The sequence below is a fragment of the Grammomys surdaster genome, unplaced genomic scaffold (genome assembly GCF_004785775.1).
Source record: "Grammomys surdaster isolate TR1022 unplaced genomic scaffold, NIH_TR_1.0 139, whole genome shotgun sequence".
In the NCBI taxonomy this organism is placed as follows: domain Eukaryota; kingdom Metazoa; phylum Chordata; class Mammalia; order Rodentia; family Muridae; genus Grammomys; species Grammomys surdaster.
In genome coordinates, this window is record NW_021604597.1 from 10,232,922 (window position 1) to 10,253,609 (window position 20,688).

General features: G+C 37.4%; 1 protein-coding gene across 25 annotated transcripts in view; it reads left to right on the plus strand.

Moving 5' to 3' along the window:
• The window catches only part of Mbnl1 (muscleblind like splicing regulator 1), a 172,996-nt gene that overhangs the window by 82,445 nt on the left and 69,863 nt on the right, over positions 1–20,688 (plus strand). The window contains exon 1 of one of the 25 annotated variants that reach the window (XM_028763521.1): positions 5,705–6,004. The exons of the other annotated variants lie outside the window; for them this stretch is intronic. The gene's annotated coding sequence lies outside the window, so the exon portion shown is untranslated. Of the gene's footprint in view, positions 1–5,704; positions 6,005–20,688 lie in introns of those variants that run through there. 25 annotated transcript variants of the gene reach the window in all.

The window sequence follows — 20,688 nt, forward strand, 5'->3', positions numbered from 1 at the left end:
TCTCTCTCTCTCTCTCTCTCTCTCTCTCTCTCTCTCTCTCTCTCTCTCGAACTATTTACATGACTAAGCACTTGGGCTTGAATCCTAACACCTCCACTGCCCCTAGCATCAACAAGAAATAACTATATGACAGATTGAACAAGTTCTGGATAAACTAAAATTTATATATGCTTGTATGGCAGCTTTAATAAATGTTGGGTTCTCCTAGTTATCACTCACTAATGCCAAGATGATAAAAGTCACTTGTACAGGAGGTTGTTTATCAATCTCAAAAGTTCAATGCCAACTTGAACTTCATCATGAGATGTGTCGTACAAATAACTCTTTTAGTCTTATCTTACACACACACACACACACACACACACACACACACACACACAGTCTATGTAGTTACTTTATTTCCCTTACCAAAAATATGGAAGGATATACTTTTTAGCATTTTGTTGTTGTTGTTGTTGTTTTTGTTGTTGTTAAATCCAGTGTTCCAAGTAGAGGTTGGAACAGATTTAAATCTGTTATTAGCAGGTGAATAGATCAAATTCATTTTATGTGATATCAACACCACTATTCAGGGTTACTGCAGAGAAAAGTTGACTAGAAACCCTAGAGAACTGTCCACCTCCTTTTATTTTGATTTTAGAAATAATTGAGAATAAATACTCTTACATGGTATGTCACTTGAAGGGAGTCCACATAGGCATATCAATAAGTTGTTGGTAAGTGCTTCCCGGTGGCTGCTTTTTTTAAGCTTATGTCTAAATTATAACCAAGGGAAAATTCATCAAAATAATATACTCCTAAGGGTTTCATAGATTCTTCTCCTTAGTTTCACCTAAACATGCAGTAGCCAGCCAAAAATGGCTTGAGTAGGTTACAGCCAGTTAAACAGGTTGGCTTCAGTATTATTTTGCCTTAGCATTAGGGACCTCGGTGCATGACTTGAATTGTCTGATCTGATAGTCTTGTGTCTTCATCAGCTCATTCAAGGAAGGTCATTTAAGCTGCTGAATATTCAGGGAAGCCCTTGGTCAAAGTTGGTTTCAGCTCATATCTCATGGGATGGCCCTTGAATTTCTTAAGCTCTGTCTGAACTCATTGTCTCAGCCTTGCATTTAATGAAACTCATGGGCTGAGCTGTGAATACATATAAGTATGACTGCAGCCATGGTGGTTCTTCAGGAGAGCAGGCACTGCTGGTAATAATGCTTTAGTCCCGTGGTGCCACCGAAGACATGATCTGCTTTGAAAAATGTGACTAGATACATTCTTGACCTCCTAACATCTGACAGGCATAAAACATGTGAGAGAAATATGTTCACCTGTGCAGACTTATTCATATTTGTATGTTTCTGAAAGGGAGTGGACCTTAGCAGGTCCTCTTCCCACTGTGGTTCTGACTAGGCATGGTATTTATTACTTCCACTCTTGAAGCGCTCTAGTACTCAGTTTTCAAGGATCTACAGGAGATGGGAGGATGAGAGATGGCTACAGTGTTGCAGGTACATTCCAAAGTCTACCTTTTTCCTGCTTTTACAGGATTATGACATTAGGTGACACGTCTTACATTTAGCATTCACCTTACTGTGTTGATGTAAAACACCTAAGAAACAAGCCACAAGGGTCTTGGTTCACAAGTTTGCAGTTTCACCAATAAGGCCAATTTTCTACTATGCAGAGAATTCATGCATTAGTGTTCATAATTCTCTAATTAGTCTGTGATATGATTATGTTAATCTTTTTTGTTTCCTCTTGAAGCTTTTAAATTTCTACAAAATAAATCTAGTTATCTTTTCTATCTATAGAATTGAATTTCAACACATCATCTAAATACCTTGCTAATGCTCCTACATGCCTTTATTGTCTAATCATATTCTGGTGAAAAGAAATGATCAATAACATCAGAAAGGAAATAAAATATGGAAACAGAGAAGCACTGCTCATTCTGTGAAAGTTTTAAGAACTGATGTCTTCCCATGTAGCCAGAGTGTTGTACAGAGTATGAAAACAGTAACCTTTGAAAACTGATTCTATGCTAGAAAGGAAGATAAGAGTGATTTTAAAATTGAGCAAAATCTCAGGGTAGCAGGGTAATCTCAGGGTATTTTATGTGGTATTTTTCAGCGACAGGTTGTAGGGCAGTTAATTTGCTTACCAGTAATGAGGAGGAAATAAAGAAATTGTGAAAGGGCTAGTGAGGTTGCTGAAAGATAAACTTTGGAAGCAGTTTTCTGTATAGAATTGGAAACTGAGCATCTCATAGTAACAGTGTTTGTATCACTTGCTTAGAGAGCAGATTTAGGTACGATCACAGGAAGACACCTGTCTTGACACTTGGTGTGGGATAAGTGCAAACACATGGGTAGTCTGTGTGGGTGTGGAATCAACAAGAATGATTTGGCTAGCATCCTACTGGGTGTGGATCTGACAGCACTCAAGCTGCTGCTGCCACCCGCTGCTGCTGATCCTGGGGAATGGAAGCATAGCTGACTAGCAGACCATCCCTAATTCTCAGTTCCATAGCAGTTACACGAGAGGTGTTGGTTAAGGGACCCATCTTGAATCCTTTTCATGGCACCTTGGCTAGCATAAATGATATATTATCTGCTGAAGATGAAGCATGGAGTTGTCTCAGATGCTGGTGAGTGAATGAGGCAAATTGGAAGCCAGTGAACTAAGCTAAAGTGAGGGAGGCTAGCTTTGCATGGAAGAGAGCTTCTGAGGCTGTGTACTCTGGGAGCACATTCCACACTTATGCCCTGATTTGTAGCCTGCTTATGTTTCATAAGTACAGCTGGCATTTACTCACACATAAGGGTGATTCTCAAACTGACTGACAGTTCAGCAAATGGGATATAGCTCTCTATAGAATGTTTTAGTCTCTCTTCATCTGTCCTTTACTTAAGTCACTGTTATTCTTTCTTAGATCAAAGTAATTATTTTTTCCATTTCTAATTGTACTTGTGCTTTATTCATACTAGTTGAGTATAGATTTTAAATGAAGTTGTTTGATGTGCATGATTTTTGCCAGAAATGTTATATATTCAAAGAGAGATGATTATGTAAGCAAATTAGTATAATATATGCTCTTATGAATGGGATAGTTGTACAGGCTGTATCTTACTGTTGTATTTTGCATTAATACTCTGGATGAGCTAGTATTTTCTATCTTGAAAATAGAGTTCATTTTTGATATAAAGATATATTTACCATAATTCATCTCAGATGGTAATGAGATACCCATTGCCTGTATGTTCATTTCATTAATTGGAAGAAATACTAATTTTAAGTTTTTATAAGGCTATAGACTGTATACTGCAAATTTTCCTAGAATAATCATCCTATGTTAATAGATGTTTAAGATATATTCTCTAAAAACTGTAACAATTATACTTGAGAACTTAAGTAGTAAAGTTCTGGCAAGTGAAATAGAAAGAAACATGCTTAAATTTCTTTTCCCTTTTAGCAAGGTTGTCTCTTTAGCCTTTAGGAGTTGGCACCCCACCCCAACATTAGCATTCTCTGCCTTCTTATGGTATTATGTAGGTGGTGCTGGGGTACAGGTTTTGATGCATTTGTTAGGAGCATTTAATGCTTAACATTTACTCAAACATCTCAAGTTTTAACTTACTGACTAGCCCACTTTATTTATACATTTATTATATTTATTTATATATTTGTTTTTACTGAGTGACATACATGTGATCTAAAAAGGTTTATAAATAAGTACATTGAATTTCCCATTTTAGATCCCCATTTGCTTCAACAAGTTCTTGTTATTGCTTTATTTAGATGGAATTGAAAAATGTAAGTGCAGTGATGCAAAGTAAAATTGATCTGTTGAATTTAACCTCAAGAGACCACCTTATGGAAGAGATCATTCTCCCTCCTCCCGATGTCAGAGTTCAGCCACTGTTTCTTAAGCCTTTCTCAGTGATACTATGTCTGAAAATGTTAAGACTACATTCAAATCAGGATTTAAGTAAACTGAAGTAGGATTGTTAGAGAGAAACATAGAGGCTTTGCACAGTATCTTTGTGTATAAAGGATATTTGCTCTATAAACTTGGAGATCCACGCTTATCCCCAGAACTTACAAACAAGTGGAAGGACAGACTTCAGATATAAGTCCTCTGCCCTCCTTGTATATGCCATGTCACATGTGCCTCCACATGCCATGCACATACACACACACACACACACACACACACACACACACGATGATAACTTTCTAAAAATGGTATTTGAGATTATCTTTCCCCTTTATAAAAATCTCGATTTCTTTCAGATTAAAATATTAGTTGCTTAATGAGAATTGATTACATTGCATTATTAGTTTTATTGTATTTTATAATAATAGCTGGTCTTTGTTGACCAGACATAGATAGACTTACCCTCCCTCAAATAAAGTGGTTCATTTCATTTATTTTTAACTTTGTATATTGGAAGTGAGGAAGGGAATTAACTTTTGTTTCAAAAAGATTATTTTAAATAGTAAGTTTCTTGAGTTTTTATATACCAACTAAATGAATCATTATTAGATTTTAGTTGCTCTGAATTTGAAGTTGATACAGAAGTGAAGAGTTACTCACACATAACTGCTATTATGTAATAGGGTCTTTTCACACCTATGTCCAAATGTCCAAAACAAGTCTAAAATACTCTGCATAGTTAACTTGCTTCTAATTGTAAAAGTCAGACTGCCTAAATTATCTGTCATTTTCATTTGCTGTATGTTAGACATAGTTAACATCTTCTCAATGCTTACACTTAGTTTCTAAGTTTCATCCAGCTTATCAAAGCAGTTACCCTGAGAGCTGTCTCCTGCATGATGTAGCTCTCACGGTCCATAGTAAGCACCTCAGTGTAAGCTCCTCAAGGCTTGTGGGAGTTGAGAGCCTCGCATCCTAGGTATCAAGCTCTCTGCACCTTCATGGAAAACAGTGTTGTGAGAGGCACAGGCAGTCAGCAGTCTTGTACATTAGAGCTTTACCAATTGAACTGACACTTGCTTCTTCTCTGGTTTCCTGTTGTCTTTCCTAGTTCCATCTCTTGCTCTTCTCCAGCTTCTACACTCCTGGAACACCTGCCTCTCTCCTGTCAAATTCTTTTGTCATCAAACTCCCCATTCACCCTCATCTGGCTCTGGTTGAAAGTGATGTACTTGATGAAATATGTGTTGCACAATTAGAAAGTAATTATTTTTCTCAAGATTTTAAAAAAAACAACTAATTGAGTTTAATCTCTGTGTCTTCCTATTTTCTCTTCTAATTCCAGACAGCTTTGCCTTTCTACCTCTTGCCTGTGGACCACCTTCCTGGGTTTTTTTTTTACATTTATAAATTAATTTAATATTAAGGTTGCAATGACAGGGTATAGTAATCTCATGCGACTTTTGAAATCTTAACGTTAGTCCAGCAGGCATGCTATAACATGTGTCCCTCACTTTTCTTTCTAGAACTAGATCTCCACCCCCTTCATCCATGTTTTGGCTTTCTGTGGGATGCGTGAATGGCTGCCCCCATGTATTTTGTTGCACTTTTCCATTGCTTCTTGTGTTCTGGTGAGAACCTTGGTGATTCTTCTCAATTGCTACCTGAGCTCTGTGCTGGTTGCTGCTCATCTCCCAGGGTCTTGTGCTGGCTGGTCATGTCTCTACCTCCTTGGCACTGCCCCTTGGCAGAATCGTGGTCCCTGGTTGGCTGCCTCTCAACCCTTGTGAGGGTGAGGAATATTCCTCCCCCTGCTGCTACGATTGAGCTCTGTGCTGGGTACCACAGAGCCCTCTACACTTGCTTTCAGTTGCTAAGGCATCCCGAGCTTTGGCTGTGGCTCAGTGGTCCTGCTATCCAAACCCTAAAACTTTCCTAGCCTCGACACTCAGTGGTAGCAGCAGGTGTTGGAATTTCTCCATCTTCTAAGGCCATGGGAGGAAGAGAGTGGCTGTTGACATAGACCTCACGGATTTTCAGAGTACACCAGGAAACATCTCCAGAAGATATGGAAAGGTAAGATTCTGATTTCTCTAGGAAGCAGTTTCAGAAGATTAGAAAACAAAACCTCTAGGCATGGATTAGTGTAAATGGATCTCATTAGAGAGTACTTAGAGAACTGTGATAACAGACAAACTTGACCTGCATGGGACCACTACTTATTGCAAACACTTTTTGGAGACGGGTGGTTCTGGGTGAGCTTTACATTTCTGTTCTATTTTACTCCTAATAAATCTTGGTATTGGACTGATTTTAAAGCATCTTACTCAGTGATTTTAGTTGGAGTTTTGAAACATTTTGTTTTTTCATGTTACAGTCATCATTGTGTATTTAGTAAGATTGTTTTTGAGATTTAAAATATTAAAAAAAATTAGCAATCCTTTATTTTGCAAAAGTGCATGTATTTTAGTTAGCTTGACATGAATATTTAAAACCGCAAAGTTATTAAATGAGTGTTTCCTTAAATTCAGCCTGGGAAGCAGAAATGCAGCTCTATCATCCGGGTAGGGCTAGAGCACACACTAGTCCCTTGTTGGCATTCCTGCCGCATGTTCAAGCCCTGAAATAATTCAACAACCTCTTCTCTCTTAGGGTTTTATTCTCTCCCTCTCTTTCTTCCCTTCTCTCCCCTTTCTCTTCTTCCTTTCCTCTTTTATTTTTCAAAGATGGTCTTGTAGTGCAGCGAAAGTCCTTCTGAAATTTACTCTTACAGTTGAGCCAGCCCTAACACTTAGTGATCTTCTGTCTCCCAGTCTGTAGTGCTGGGATTATAAGTGGGATTATGACGTGGGCCTGTTTACTGTGTTCTTCATGGAAAATTCACCTGAGACTGGGTAAAGAATCTATATTGAGTGCTAGGGTTCTCTGTTTCTGAGGTGTGGGAAGGCAGCAGTATAGCCTGTGTGTGCAGAAGCACAGACCTAGCACAGAGCCAGTATCTAACTTATTTCTAGGTTACTCTTTACCCTGTGCTTCACAGGCATGAACCTGTACTCCTTCTGCAGTAATTGTTTTTGTTGTTCATATAAGCCTATGGTGCATGTGCCTGTTCTCAGGATAAATCCCAGAGCCCAGTTAGAGTATTTGTATGTAACCCAGATCAACTTGAAACTTGTGCCTGTCCATCCCATGTTCCCTCTTCCTTTGTGCAGCAGAGACCTCCAGACAGAGGAGAATGGGCAGAATATTTACATTATAGTAGATGCTGAATTAAACAAATATTTAGTTTTTATTATTTAGGTTGTGTTTTTAAAGTATGTAACCCTCATTAGACATGTCCATGTAGAAAAGAAAATGTAAAGAACAGACCTGTGTTTCATCAGAACAAGAGAATGGACAGGTGAATATTGGGCGGTGAAGAGCTGCTGGCATTTTTGTTACTTTAAAGAGTTTTGTTGCTTGAAGCAAAACATTCTTATTTATTATCCATATTATATGGAACTAAAAGCTTATGGGTTAGTTTTACAGAATTAAAATGATCTTTTAGTTAATTTTCATATTTTATTAATTGTCTACCTTAGAATCACATTTTTTTTCCTAGAAAACTTGAGGTAGGGATTAGAGGGAGGTAAGTGGCAGGAATGGTAATAGAAGATCATTTATACCTATAAGACATTTTCAGATGAAATTATACAATATAATGGAAAGGTACTCAGGATACTATTATTATTGCACCTTGGGGATGAGGAAACTGAAGCTCTATGAAGTCGAACAGCCCAACATGGTCTTTACCCCAGGACTCACTGGCACTGGAAAGGGTAGATACAGAAGCTGTCGGCAAGATCCCTGCTCTTTGAACATTCTGGGCATTCAATGCCCCCTTCTCTCCTTACCCTTTGGATAGCTCAGTGCCATCAAGGAAAATCAATACAGCCCCTATCCAGGTCATTCTAGGCTCTTATTTCATATCTGGCTTTGTGACCTTGGGATATTTTCTTATAGTCTTCTCTCAGCTGTAGTCTCAGCCTCTTTAATATATGAATAACATTATCTCCTTGTCAGGGTTTTTATGAAGATTTAATTTACTAAAGCAGCTTGTGCCAGTATTTAGCACAGTGGCTAGCATACAGAAAATGGCCAACATGTAGATGTTACTATGTAATTTTCCCAAGGTCATACTGCTAGAAAAAGATTGAGTCACAACTAAAACACAAGGCTCTCTGAATAAAATAGTAAATAAAATGGGAGAAGATACAAGCACATGCACAGACAGCCTGCAGCAGAAACTTCAAAAGAAAAGTCATGCTCCTGGACCCTAGTGTTCCCTCTCAGTTATCACAGACATTAAATGATATATATGCAAATCACAGGTTCAAATAACTACTGGCTTGTATTAACAGTTGACCGAGATATAAACATCTCTTTAAAAGCATAGTGTCTTTATCAGATTGACAGATCTGGTTAGTGAAACCTTTTACAGATGGATAGGTCTTCCATTCTCTAAGAACCAAAATGTTGTCCTGTCATGAGATGGACTGGCAGTGGGAAGGAAGGAAAATGTCAAGGAATGAACACAAATAATTAGAGATGGGACAGAAGTTCTTTTTCATCTTGCCTGATGTTTGTTTGTAACATTGCAGTATCCCAGTTAGTGATAGTAATGCCAGTTGCACAGGTGATAGAATTTTTTTTGATCTTTATTCTCTGAAGCAGAACACAAACTACCAGTGTAGGCTCATCCTGAAGAGAGACTCATCAAAACAGAAATGTCAGAATTTAGCTTTGAATGCTAGGTAGCCATAGTACTGATTCAAGGTGTCTATTTTTTTATTATTTATTTATTTATTTATTTATTTATTTATTTATTTTGCTGTTCATTGGCATCCCTTACTACACTTCGAAAAGCTTGAGGCTAAGAATGTTTTATGTATTGATTTATAATCTCAACACAGTGTCTAGGAAAGAAATGGACATTCAACATATGTTTAATTAAACTAAAGGAAAGATATTGCAGAACTGTGTAAGAAGACTAACTTTAGGGTCTAATAGTACCAAAGTGATTAGAAAACAAGGTCCTTGTGTAGATGTGGGGACTTTAAACTCAGTCAAAATAAAGGGGCAAATTAGTGCAGATGCTGCAGGTTTGTATTTTCACTTTACTCCTGTGCTAACAGTACGTCTGTTAGCACAGGAGTAAAGTGTTCAGCATCACTCATGAGCACACAATACACTTGGAAAATGGAGAGGTAAAGAAACTGACCCATACCTTTTTTATGTTTTTCACACTGGAAAGTATTTCTGGCATTAGAACTTAATTTGGTGCCAGCGTATGGAGGGAAAACTATTAGAAATATATCATTGATGTATATCTCCGTAAAGAAATTCTCAAAATATGGTTTAAATGTACAATATTGTAAAATTGTAACTTGCAACGCATAAAGTAATGATGTCATATGGAAAACTTAAAAGAACAAAGGAAAATGCTTCATTTTAAACCAAACTCTGTGTCAATACAACTAAAGCCTCAAGGCAAAAACTGATGCTCCTTCCAGAGGAGGCTGTAATCACACACTTCATGATTAGTATTTGTGGCCACACAAAGGGGTAAGGACCAGCATCATTCCCTGGCTGCTACAGGAGGAATTTCATTTGCATGTAAGAGGCACTTGAGTGTCTAGGCTACATACAGTCACTCCTTGTATCCAAATCCTGGGGAGTGTATGCTGTCACCCAGAAAGAGCATGTTTAGAAAATATCAGATGAGAGTAAAAATCAAACCACATGAGCAAATGTTCCAGGAACATTTGTATCTTAATTTGAAAAAGACCATATGTTCCAGCAGTACTCCAGTAAGATTAAGATAGTGCTGAACTTTCCAGAATATCATCAGAACAAACTTAAATTGACTGCACATTTCAAAATATTTTGCTATGCAAACATACATAGATGTGAAGGTAAACATAGGATTGAGTGTGAATGGAACTAACTTATAACTAACACATGCACCTCATTTTATAAGTGTGGGAGTCATTTGGGCTGTTATTGTTGCAAATGTGGCTGTTTATAGACCTCTCCATTTTGCTTTTGGTTGTCTCTATTCAAATTACGTAGTTTCAATGTCGTGGCAAGGCTATCTTCCTTCACTTAATCATGGTGTGTTTTCTTTTTTTACTTTGTATCTTACTTTCTAATACCTGCTTTTAATTTTTGTTGGTAGCTGGCTATTTATGTTTTAACTAGGCTGTAATTTGGGGATATTATTCAAGTAGTACATATTAACTAATAAAAACAAAACCCATCATAAAATCTTTCATGTGAAAAACTCTTAGATATATAGAATGCAATTCTTTGTCAAAGAATATGTTCATGACAGTTTACTTTGCTTTATTATGCTCTGTTATAAATATAAGATAGCATGGCATAAATAAAATCAGTGAGGTCTCTCCCTAAGGAGAATTTTGTCATGAGAAGGAAAAGCGTCAATGCTAAGGGTCAAAATACTATAAAGTGAATATAAACATTTAGAGTATATGAGATATAAATTACAGAAACTTTATGCCATTTCTAAGAGTTAGAAATGTTCTCATTTAGCCTTCTGGTTAAGAATATCAGTTCCAGAGCCAGAGAAGCCTAGAAACCCTGGATTTACCATGTAATAGTTGTGTTGCCTTAGGAAGTTACTTGATTGTGTTACATTGGGGAACACCAGATTTTTAGTCTTTGTAGTGAGTGTAGTAATACATGATAGGATTCTTTGAGGAATAAATAGAAGTTTGAATCACATCAAGCCATGATTAGAATACACCAGATACTTAGTAAGGAGTTGTTTTCTTTTACCTTTTTTTTTTTAAAAAATAAGAGAGAACCTAGAGAAATGAGTCTGAGATGAAAAAACTGGACATAATAAGAATTCATTCTATCTAGAAGTCAATGTGTCAGACCTGTACAATAGCATGACTTCACCATCATGTGGGAGAGAGCTAAGCTAGAGACAAAAGTCATGCCAAGTCCTCGACAGTCGTTGTTGTTGTTTCAGTAGTGCCCCTTGTAAAAGGTTACCATTCCCCCACTGAACCTACTCAAGGTCAGCTCTGCATGTTTCCATCATACAGATGGCCTTTTTGTTATGGTGATTTTCTTATAACCCTGAATATTCAGATACTTTACCTATCACATGCCAGATGCATTAATTTTGGAACATTCCTTATTTATTTTCTCCACATTGTTGTCAGTTTTCTGGTGAAGGTTCTTTTATAGATTTTCTTCATTTGCTATTGTCATTTGGAAGAAGCCTGCTGACTATCACACTTACAGGGATATCACTGTCTTTCATGGAGTAACTTGAGTGTTTCTTATTAGACCTCTTGATGACTATTTCCAGGTTAGGAAAACGTGGCTCTGCAGTAATATTTTGAAGATTGCCCAGGTTATCTGAAGCCAACGTTATCGTGCATTTCAAAAAGTGTAGGTTGTTCAGAAAGGAGGTCAGAGTCTCTCCACTGAAAACACTGACATACCGACATACCATAAGCGTCCCCATCTGCCGGGTTCTCAGAGCCCTCACGCCAGCTTAGTTCAGTGCGTGTCGAGCATGGTGCAGCCAGTCTCCACACATAATCCATCCAAACTTGAGAAAAGAAGATTTTATTCTGCATTTTCAAAGTCTGATGTTGAAAGATTGAGCTTGTTTCTCATATATCAGTATAACTTTGTAATTGTTCTAAAATATTTCAAGTGTTTCATAAAAATCAACTAACAAAAACACTGTTAACTTTACTCATGTTCTGTTAAGATTAAATTATAGACATTGAACTCTTGAAAAGGGCATCACAGCCCAGAGGTTGTTGATTTAGAACCATTCTAGAGCAAAAATTATTTTAAAAATATTTTTACTCAGGTCAAAGTAACATTTAAAATAAACAACAAAAATTTGAAGCTGGGCTTAGTGATGCAGTCCTGTAATCCCTACTGTGTGGTAGGTTGAGGCAGGAAATTCAAAGCCTGCTTGGTCTACAGGACAGATTCTCCAGCCTGATCAACATAGCCAAAAGCCTTGTATCAAAATTCAAAATTATATTTTAAGTGCTGAGTTTAAACATTGATGGCTTAGCATATTGAAGCCCTAGATACAACACCTGGAACCCCTACTCTACTTATATAACAGCAAACAAAAAGAAAGGAATAATAACCCAGAGACGTGGTTATTTTAAAACTGATACTATCTTTGTAAAAATAATATTTTATACTTCCTTAAATTGGATTGAAATTATTCTAATAATAATATTTAAATTATAAATTTTCCATTTTAAAGTTACATTGCATTTAGGTTTCATATTTTCATAGTTTTTTTTTTCTCCTAGGAGTTCATATATGCTGATTCATTTGAAGACAGTTTAGTTTCTATTGAAGGGTTTTAATATATGTGGAGTTTTCAAAGGAATCCAAAAGCCTTACAGTGAAGGAGACTTGAAGTCAAGTAGGAAGACAGGAAGCTAAAGCTTGGACTGGGAGTGAGTTACCCAGCTTTCTAAGGGAGTTAGGATTCTTCACAGTGCTACCTAAATGGCTGTGTCATCTGGGGCTCACCCTTCTTGTGGAAGCAAGCTACATGTAGCTAATGAACTGTCCGGACAGCTTGTGAAGAACTCCTGGTCTCCTAGAAGCAATGAAGAAAGAATGGAGGTTTAGAGGAGGCTTCAAGCCAGTCTTCCGCTCAATTTTATTATTTCTTGTGAACATTAAAATAGAAAAGATAATTATTTTGAGAATCCATAGTGTAAAGTTTCCACCTGTTTAGAATAAGGAGAAGAGCTCCAACTCTGTTTTCCATTTATCTAAATCATATATGTTTTTTAAAAAGGCAGGTGATATTTAAAATTTGGTCCTAAAGAATTTTCCACATACTTCTTAAATGAGAAAGTAATGTAATGGGAGAAAGATAGAGTGCAGAAGACAGAGCCATCTGCCCCGATGAAGAAAACGTATTTTTAGCCAACACTAGAGAATGTAGGATATAGTTTCCTGAAATGGCTGGATATACCAATGTGTGTTAATGAATAAATGAATAAGCAAGTAAAAATCTATCTGGGAAGACAAATGAATGACTAAATTTATTAGTTGTGTGTTCTTATGCTTCTTTAATGTTTTTAAGAAAAGAACTCTACTTCAAGTGCTCCAAAATGTTATTGAAAAAATGTTAAATGGAATTCCTCGTTTCTGTGTGGGAGTTGCTAGTTTCGGCAGCAGGGCCAGGGCTATTTCATCAATGTTGCTTCTGTAGATTGAATTATCCTGCATTTGTAGAGGTTTTTAGAATAGGACAAGAAAACACAGATCCTGAGCGGGGGCGAAGGGGAGATATTTTGAGAAAAATAAATAATAGTTCAAGTGATCACATCCTAAAAATAACCCATAGAAGTGGATAAATAAGATGACACTGGTTTAAAGGGTATTAATGTATTGTTCCCTGTTTCATTTGGTGTTGGCGGTAACTGTTAGTAAAAGAATACCAAAAGCAATATTTTTTAAGCAAAGGTTGAGACTACAGATTAAGTACTGTCATCAAGAGAGTTGGGCTTGCTGAACATCTTAGGACATTGTTGAACTAAGACTGACTTCAGAAAGAAACCAAGGTTGGCTGTTGAAAAAGAGAGGCTCTGCTGAGTGTCTGAAGCTTAGCAGGGGTATGATTATTTTAAATGGAGCATGTAGCTAGAGAACACTGACAACACTCGAAACACCTAAATAACATTTCTTCACTGCTTACCATGCAGATATTTCAAGCTGTTGCCCCCTTTGCATTGCCATGTGAATTTGGTGATATCCTTTCTTAGATATTGTTTAGGAATAGAAGTGAGTGTCAGCTGCAAACACAGCACTATGGAGAAAGTTGTTGAAGAACAATGGAATCACATACTTTTTTTTCCCCATTAAGTAAGGTTACAGGCATCAGTGTAGGGTCAAAGCATGAAAAGTCCCTAACTAGACAAAGTGGATGAAGTTGGGGCTGATCAGAATGTGGAGTTGTCAAATTTGAATTTGAAGATAAACCAGACACTAACTTAGGGAAACCAGGAAGAAGACTCTGGGCAATAAGATTGTTTTTCGTACTTTATCAATTCAAAACCTTCAGGGTCTGTGTCCTTCCTTGTCTGTGTGATCCACTGCTTCTGTCCAAGCTTTGTTAATGGATTGCTTTAAATCTTTTTACCTCTCTGTTTGCTTCATGTAGCCCCGCTTTGACATAATGTTGTGAGACAGAGGGCCTGACCTGTCCATATATGCACTGGCTGAGCCTCTCCATTCATGGGTTCTAATGGATTCCAGACACTGGATGGGAGTTGACTATCAGGAGATGAGCCTTGCAGGCCTGTCCTGCAACCACAATGCAAGGCCTGGAGGCCACTTACCTAGGTGAAGCTTGGCACACTTTCCAAAACAAACCCTTAATTTCTAATGAATAAGACAAGTTATTGTATTAGACATTTTTGGTCATGCTAAGAAAATTACAGTATATCAAACCAGCACAGAGCCCAGAAGTAGGTAACACAAAGGCACATAATTCATTGTAGGAAGTGGAAACATTTGACTAAAATAGATAAGACTAAAATTTGTAAAGCAAATAGTTGCTGAATGCTATTTCTAGCAGTCAGAAAAATCTTGAATTGTCATTGTCTTCACTCTGCACTTAGGAAGGCACAGACCTTCACTAGAGTAGTTAATTTTATATGTTAGTTTTCCTTATGGAAAAGGTTAAAACTGAGAGTTGGGTCTGCCTTAATGTTTTTTCAACAATTAAGAACTTGTTAATATTTCATTACAATGTAACTTCAAAGCTATATTTCTGAAATCTTAAGGACTATTTTTGTTAATGTCTATTTATATATTTATATTATAGTGATATTTAAAATTATACTCTTATGTGTAAATACATAAGAGAGGAGTCTTATATGGCTTACTTAAAGGTATACTGCTGGTATTTAAGCATGCTGGGTTTTTTTTGATTCAGCATATTTAAAGAGAAAAGTACTGCTATTATAATTAACAATACAATGTAAATGTATGATTAATATAATGTAAATTATAGTCTTAATTTTAGATACCTGATTTTATTTTTCCTGCAAACTCTTTGCTCTGTCTCTCTTCAGAGTAGTAAAGAAGGAAAGCTAGAGAGAGAAGACAGACACTTAGTGTGAGTAAATAAAACTGACTACATTCACATGTACTTCATTCATGTGTATGTGTTACTACTGACTATCATCACTTAAATACTGATGGATCTCCGATGTTGTGCCATTTCATGAAGCTAGTTCTTTTCAGCTGCTCCCGAGAGAGCAGAAGAACAGAGGACCCTTTCCTACCCTGGGTGTTGAGACATTTTATAAAGTGAAACACATCTTTGCCCTGGCTTACCGCTCTTGGCCTTTCAGCCACTCTCTTGACTGTTCTGCTGCCTCCCTGGAGTGTTAAAAGGCGTTTCTCTTATATTCCTGCTTCCACCTTCTGTTTTATCTCTTCATAAAACCTTTTCTGAATGAGGATCTACATCACAGTCAGCTCCTCTGAGAGCCTCTGCTGCTCTGTTGCTCAGACACTGAGGGATCTTTCCACATCATCCCATATTAAGCACTTACCTGAGATGGAGGTAGGACTGGCGCTTTGTGGTGCTGAAATGTCCTTATTCTGGAATAGCTGCTTAGTTTTCACATTAAAATATATTTTATGCTTATTTGGGATATACATGGACAGAAATGTTTTGGGTTATGTCCTATGTTAACAAGTCTGCATAAGTCAGTTTTATGAGTGACAACTTAAAAAGTCTAAACGTAAGCCTTGTATTAAGGCATAGACCTCACCTGTGAATGTCAGATATAAATGTTTCCTGTTAGAGTCAGATACAGCGAGCTGTAATCAGTGAACAGGTCGCATCCTAACATCAGTGCTTGGCTCAGAACAGTGCATGTCTTTAAGCTGTCAGGGGTGCACTCTATCGTCAGGGGCTTCCTAGATCTGAACTTGTCCTACCTTCATTGAACATGCAATTTTGAGAGTGGCTGAGGCCTTGACAGGGTTGGGAGAAGAAAACTGGCTTATATTCATCTCTGCTCAGAAGTAAAGCCCCCATTTCTCCTTAGGTTGCCTGAGCTAGAATTATCCTGTGCCAACTTACTGCAGCAGAGACTGGAGAGGATGTCTTTTGCATGCAGAGATATAGAGGAAATGCCAAGAATTTGATACAGACACTGCATTTTGTTCTCTCCTCTTTTCCAGTTTTCATTAAAAGGGTACATGATTGCAAGGGGATGTTATGAAGCAAATGCTACTTGGCCAGATCAAGTGAGAAACATTACTTCTCTGGAAATTTATTGAATTCTTGTCATTATTTAACCATATTAAGCACTGTAGAATGTATAGATTCTAACTTTTTGGGCTAATAGCAATTTGAAAATTGAAATATAACAAAATACAGGGTTCACCTCGAAAATGCCTACAACAGTATGTATCAGTTACAGCAGTCGTTCTCAACTTATGGCTTGTGACCCTCAAAGACCGTAGGAAAACACATACTATTCATATAGCAGGAATAATACAGATATGAAGTAGTATCAACAATAATTTTATGGTTCGGGTCACCACAACATGAGGAACTGCATTAAAGAGTCATAGAATTTGGAAGGTGAGATAGACCTTGGGGCCATACTCCATCTGCTCATAAGAACAGAAAAAGCAGAGAGGCTGTTTCTTAGAACTGGCTTCCTCAGTTTGAGTGGAAGAGGTCAGTGTATTGCTGTCTAGATAGGACCTAATGGAGAATGAAGGATGGAGACAAGATTACTGATGCATAATCAGAGGCCAGCTGAGCATTCTCTCCTGCACGTCTGTCCTGGGTGAGGTTGTAATAATCAATGTGTTCAACTTCTTGTTCTTAGGGCTGTATTGCAGGGATGCCTGTGATCTGTATTAAAACATTACATATTTAAGTTTTAGATCATAGAGATTAAAGAGAGCACTACAAAACGTTTCCATGGCTCATTTGTATATTTGAGTTTTCCTTATTCTTTAAAATTATAAAGCAGATACCTTTTTTTGCAATATAATTTTCTTGACTGAAGCAGTGTGGATACAAGTGAAAGTATAAAGAGATAAAAAAGAGGTAGGTGTGTGTGTGTGTGTGTGTGTGTGTGTGTGTGTGTGTGTTTGTTCCACTGCTGAGGAAACAAAGTGGCATCATGGCTTGAGACTGGGATTTAAGAGCCTTGCTTCTTCAGTATAAGTACCGGCTGGATCCCTTGTGCCTGTTTATGGAGGTCAGAGTTCTAGGATCAAACTCAGCATTTACTCCATGAGCCTCAGCCCATTGTACTTAACATGTCATTCAGTCCTAAATTACAAACCTTGCTTGGCTAGCCTTCTATGTTGCTAGTAGACGTGATTATAGTGAACTCCAAGGCGAGGCCCCTTAAGATCTGCAGTAATGGTAGCTATTGTCAGTGATGCTATTTGCAACCAATTTCTAGAAGTCCATGATTAGAGTCAAGTCCACCCCTGCTCATTAATTATAGATTCCTTGATTAGCCACTTCACATCTTGGAGCTGATTTTCTTACCTCTAAAATAAAGTAACATCTGCCTTAATTACGTTCAATGACTGTTGTGACATATATAGAAAAGAAAATAATAGTGTGTGGTGGGTGTCGCCAAACAGTTGCTGCTTTCTCAGTACTACATTCTCACTCCTAAGAGGTAGTGTTCTCATGAGCAAGAATTTCAGCCAGAAGGTTGTGTGGGAAGGCACTGTGAACATGGTTTCCCGTGTGGTTGCAGTTCTAGGAGTATGTATGGGGTAGGGGGCTATAACAGGAGGAAAGTGTGGAGATATAATAGGAGAAAGGTATGTAGACAAGTGTCCAAGGAATGGAAGCTCAGTGGTAGGTCATCCAGTTTTCTCACCTGCCCTTCCCTTCCTCTCGAAACTGTTCCCACAAAACTATGGCTGGAGATCAGTGTACGAGGGAACAAAGTGCCTGACTAAGGAGATCTAAGCTTCATTGAGAGGAGAAAGGATGATTGTGTACTAGCTGCACAGAGTTAGAAATAGGATGGAGATCTGCTATTACTATATAGCCTAGGGAAGAGAGGGAGGAAAGTCACATTGAAATGTGAAGCCTGGGAACTGAGGGATCTGTGAGGCAGAAAACAGTGGGAATAAAGGCAGAAGCTCATGGAAGAATAAGGATTCTCATAGGCCATTTCTAAGGAAAGGGGTGGGTTAAGTTTTAGAGTTCTGGATTTTATGTGTCCTGATGTCTTCTGGCCTGCTATGAAAAGTCACCTATGAATAAAACAATCATTGTAATCAAATAATGTAAAGAGATGTAAGACTTTAAAAAGTTTCTTCACTTCTTATATGTCATCTATGAAGATAAGTTTTATTGAAGGTAGATTTTGTTAGTATTCAAACAATTGTTAATGAAGACAGAGCTAGTTTGTTAAATCACTGGCTTCCTATGTATTGTATAACAGTGATTGAACTAAAAAGAAATGAAAAGTAAAGAGATAAATTGAAATAGATATTAATTTTTATATTTAAAGGTTCCATTAGGTCAAATGATAGAAAAGAAGGCAAAATAAATTTGGAAAACATTTCATTTCATTCACTTTTAAAGCAGCCTGAATGTGTTTTCTTTTTAACTGTGTCTTTCTTTTTAAGGTGAGAACTAATTGAGATGACTGTAGGGGTATCAGCGACTTTTCCTTTTATTCATAATGATTAAACATTTTTAGATTCTTCTCTGGTTATGGATTGAATAAAAAACCACAACTATGTCTTTTCTACCAAAGGACCTGGGTTTTTTAAAACTAATAAAATTATAGAAGTGCCATTTTTTAAAATCACACTAATGAATGTGTTTGACTAATTTCCTTGGAAAAGAAAACAACTTGACTCATTGAAAAGGTAGATTTACTTCTCATGAACAATGACTAATGTCACCCTGGATATTAAAACTTCATATACCCGAACTAACACGGCTTAAGCTTCTATGCCCGTTCTGCCATTTGACTCAAACTACATGTATAAGCAAGAAAGGGTTTTGCTTTTGTCTTTGCTGACCTTACAGAAACTATATATATTTTGACCTAGTCACTTGGGCAGGACAGATTGCATTGCAGATATCAAGAGGCATCCAAACCAATTTCCTTGCCAAAGATGGTTGAGCTAATTTTGATAAGTAATAATAAATACAATCTAAATTTCTCCCATTTTTCAGTCAGTTTTATTTTATCACTGATTGTTACTTTGGTTCATGATTGTCGTGTGGGGATAGATGCAATGGCACAAAGGTTAGCAGTATCCTCTTGGAGAGGAGAGAACAGTGCTTTGTCTAGTCAGCTGATTACTGTGGTATGAATGGCTCACTTTGTTATCGATTTCATACCATTTACAAAGTGAAGAGACTGGACCTGAAGTTGAGCAGGGATGCCTAGTAAGCTATGGAGCCCTGTGCCCTGGCCCTGGCATATGGCTGTAAGGGCAAACATCCCAGCAGGATATTGGAGCTGAAGTGTGGCTCTAGATATTTCCAAAGGTATTGCTGCAGTGGTTCTCAACCTTCCTAATGCTGTGGCCGTTTGATACAGTTTTCATGTTGTGGTGACCCCCAAACATAAAATTATTTCATTGCCATTTCATAAGTCTAATTTTGCCCCTGTTAGGAATGGTCATGTAAATATCAGATATGTACAATGTCTGACATGAGACCCCTGTGAAAGTGTTGTTTGGCCACTAAAGGGGTCACGACTCACAGATTGAACCACTGTATAATTGGCTGTGATCACAATGCTCCAATGAAAAGTTTCTCAGTTACTGACTATGATTTAAAAACTTGAGGAGAATCTAGACATTGAGTAAATCATCCTTGGCTTCTAGTACCTAACGGCCGTTCCTTCAGTTAGACCAATTTCTTGGTATAAACTTCTGAGAATAGTTTTTTCCTAGGTTCAACTTAGGATCCATCCTTTGTGTGGCTTCTCTAATTAGGTGCTTCTGTCTCCCAGACCTAATTAGGGATTCCTCTTCTGTATTTCTCCATGTGGTTCCCACTGTGTTCTATTAATGCTTCCATTTTCTCATTTATTATTTTAATTACTGGCTATTTTTTCCTAAATGTTACTTTGGAAAATTTCAAACTTGTTTAAAAAATTGCCACATTAGTAGAATGATCTATATATATAGCATTCAAGTGAGTTTACTAATCGTTGGCGTTTTGACACTATATATATTTTTTTACTTTTAGTGTGTATGTGTATTGTGTATAGGTAGATATGTATGTTGTGTGTACATGCCATACCCTACATGCGAGATTAGAGGACAGATTGCAGGAGTCATTTCTCTGTTTACAGTGTGGGTTCCAGAGATTGAACTCGGGTTGCAAGGCTTGGCACCAAGCCACCTCCACTTGACACAGCTCACCAGCCACATTTTGATAGTGTTGTTTTGTGAATCTTTGAAAGAACAAAGTTATATACACCCATTCCTTTTGTTAGTTAACTTTACCCAGATGCCACTATGTTTGACTTAGTTATTCTTCACAACTTTTGAAGGTTTTTTTTTTTGATTCATTTATTTGTCAAACAATTAGAGCTATAATTAACAGAACTGAAGCTAAACTGAGAAGTAAACAGCCTGACTACAAGCAGAGAGAAAGCGAAAGAGAGAGAGAGAGAGAGAGAGAGAGAGAGAGAGAGAGAGAGAGAGAGAGA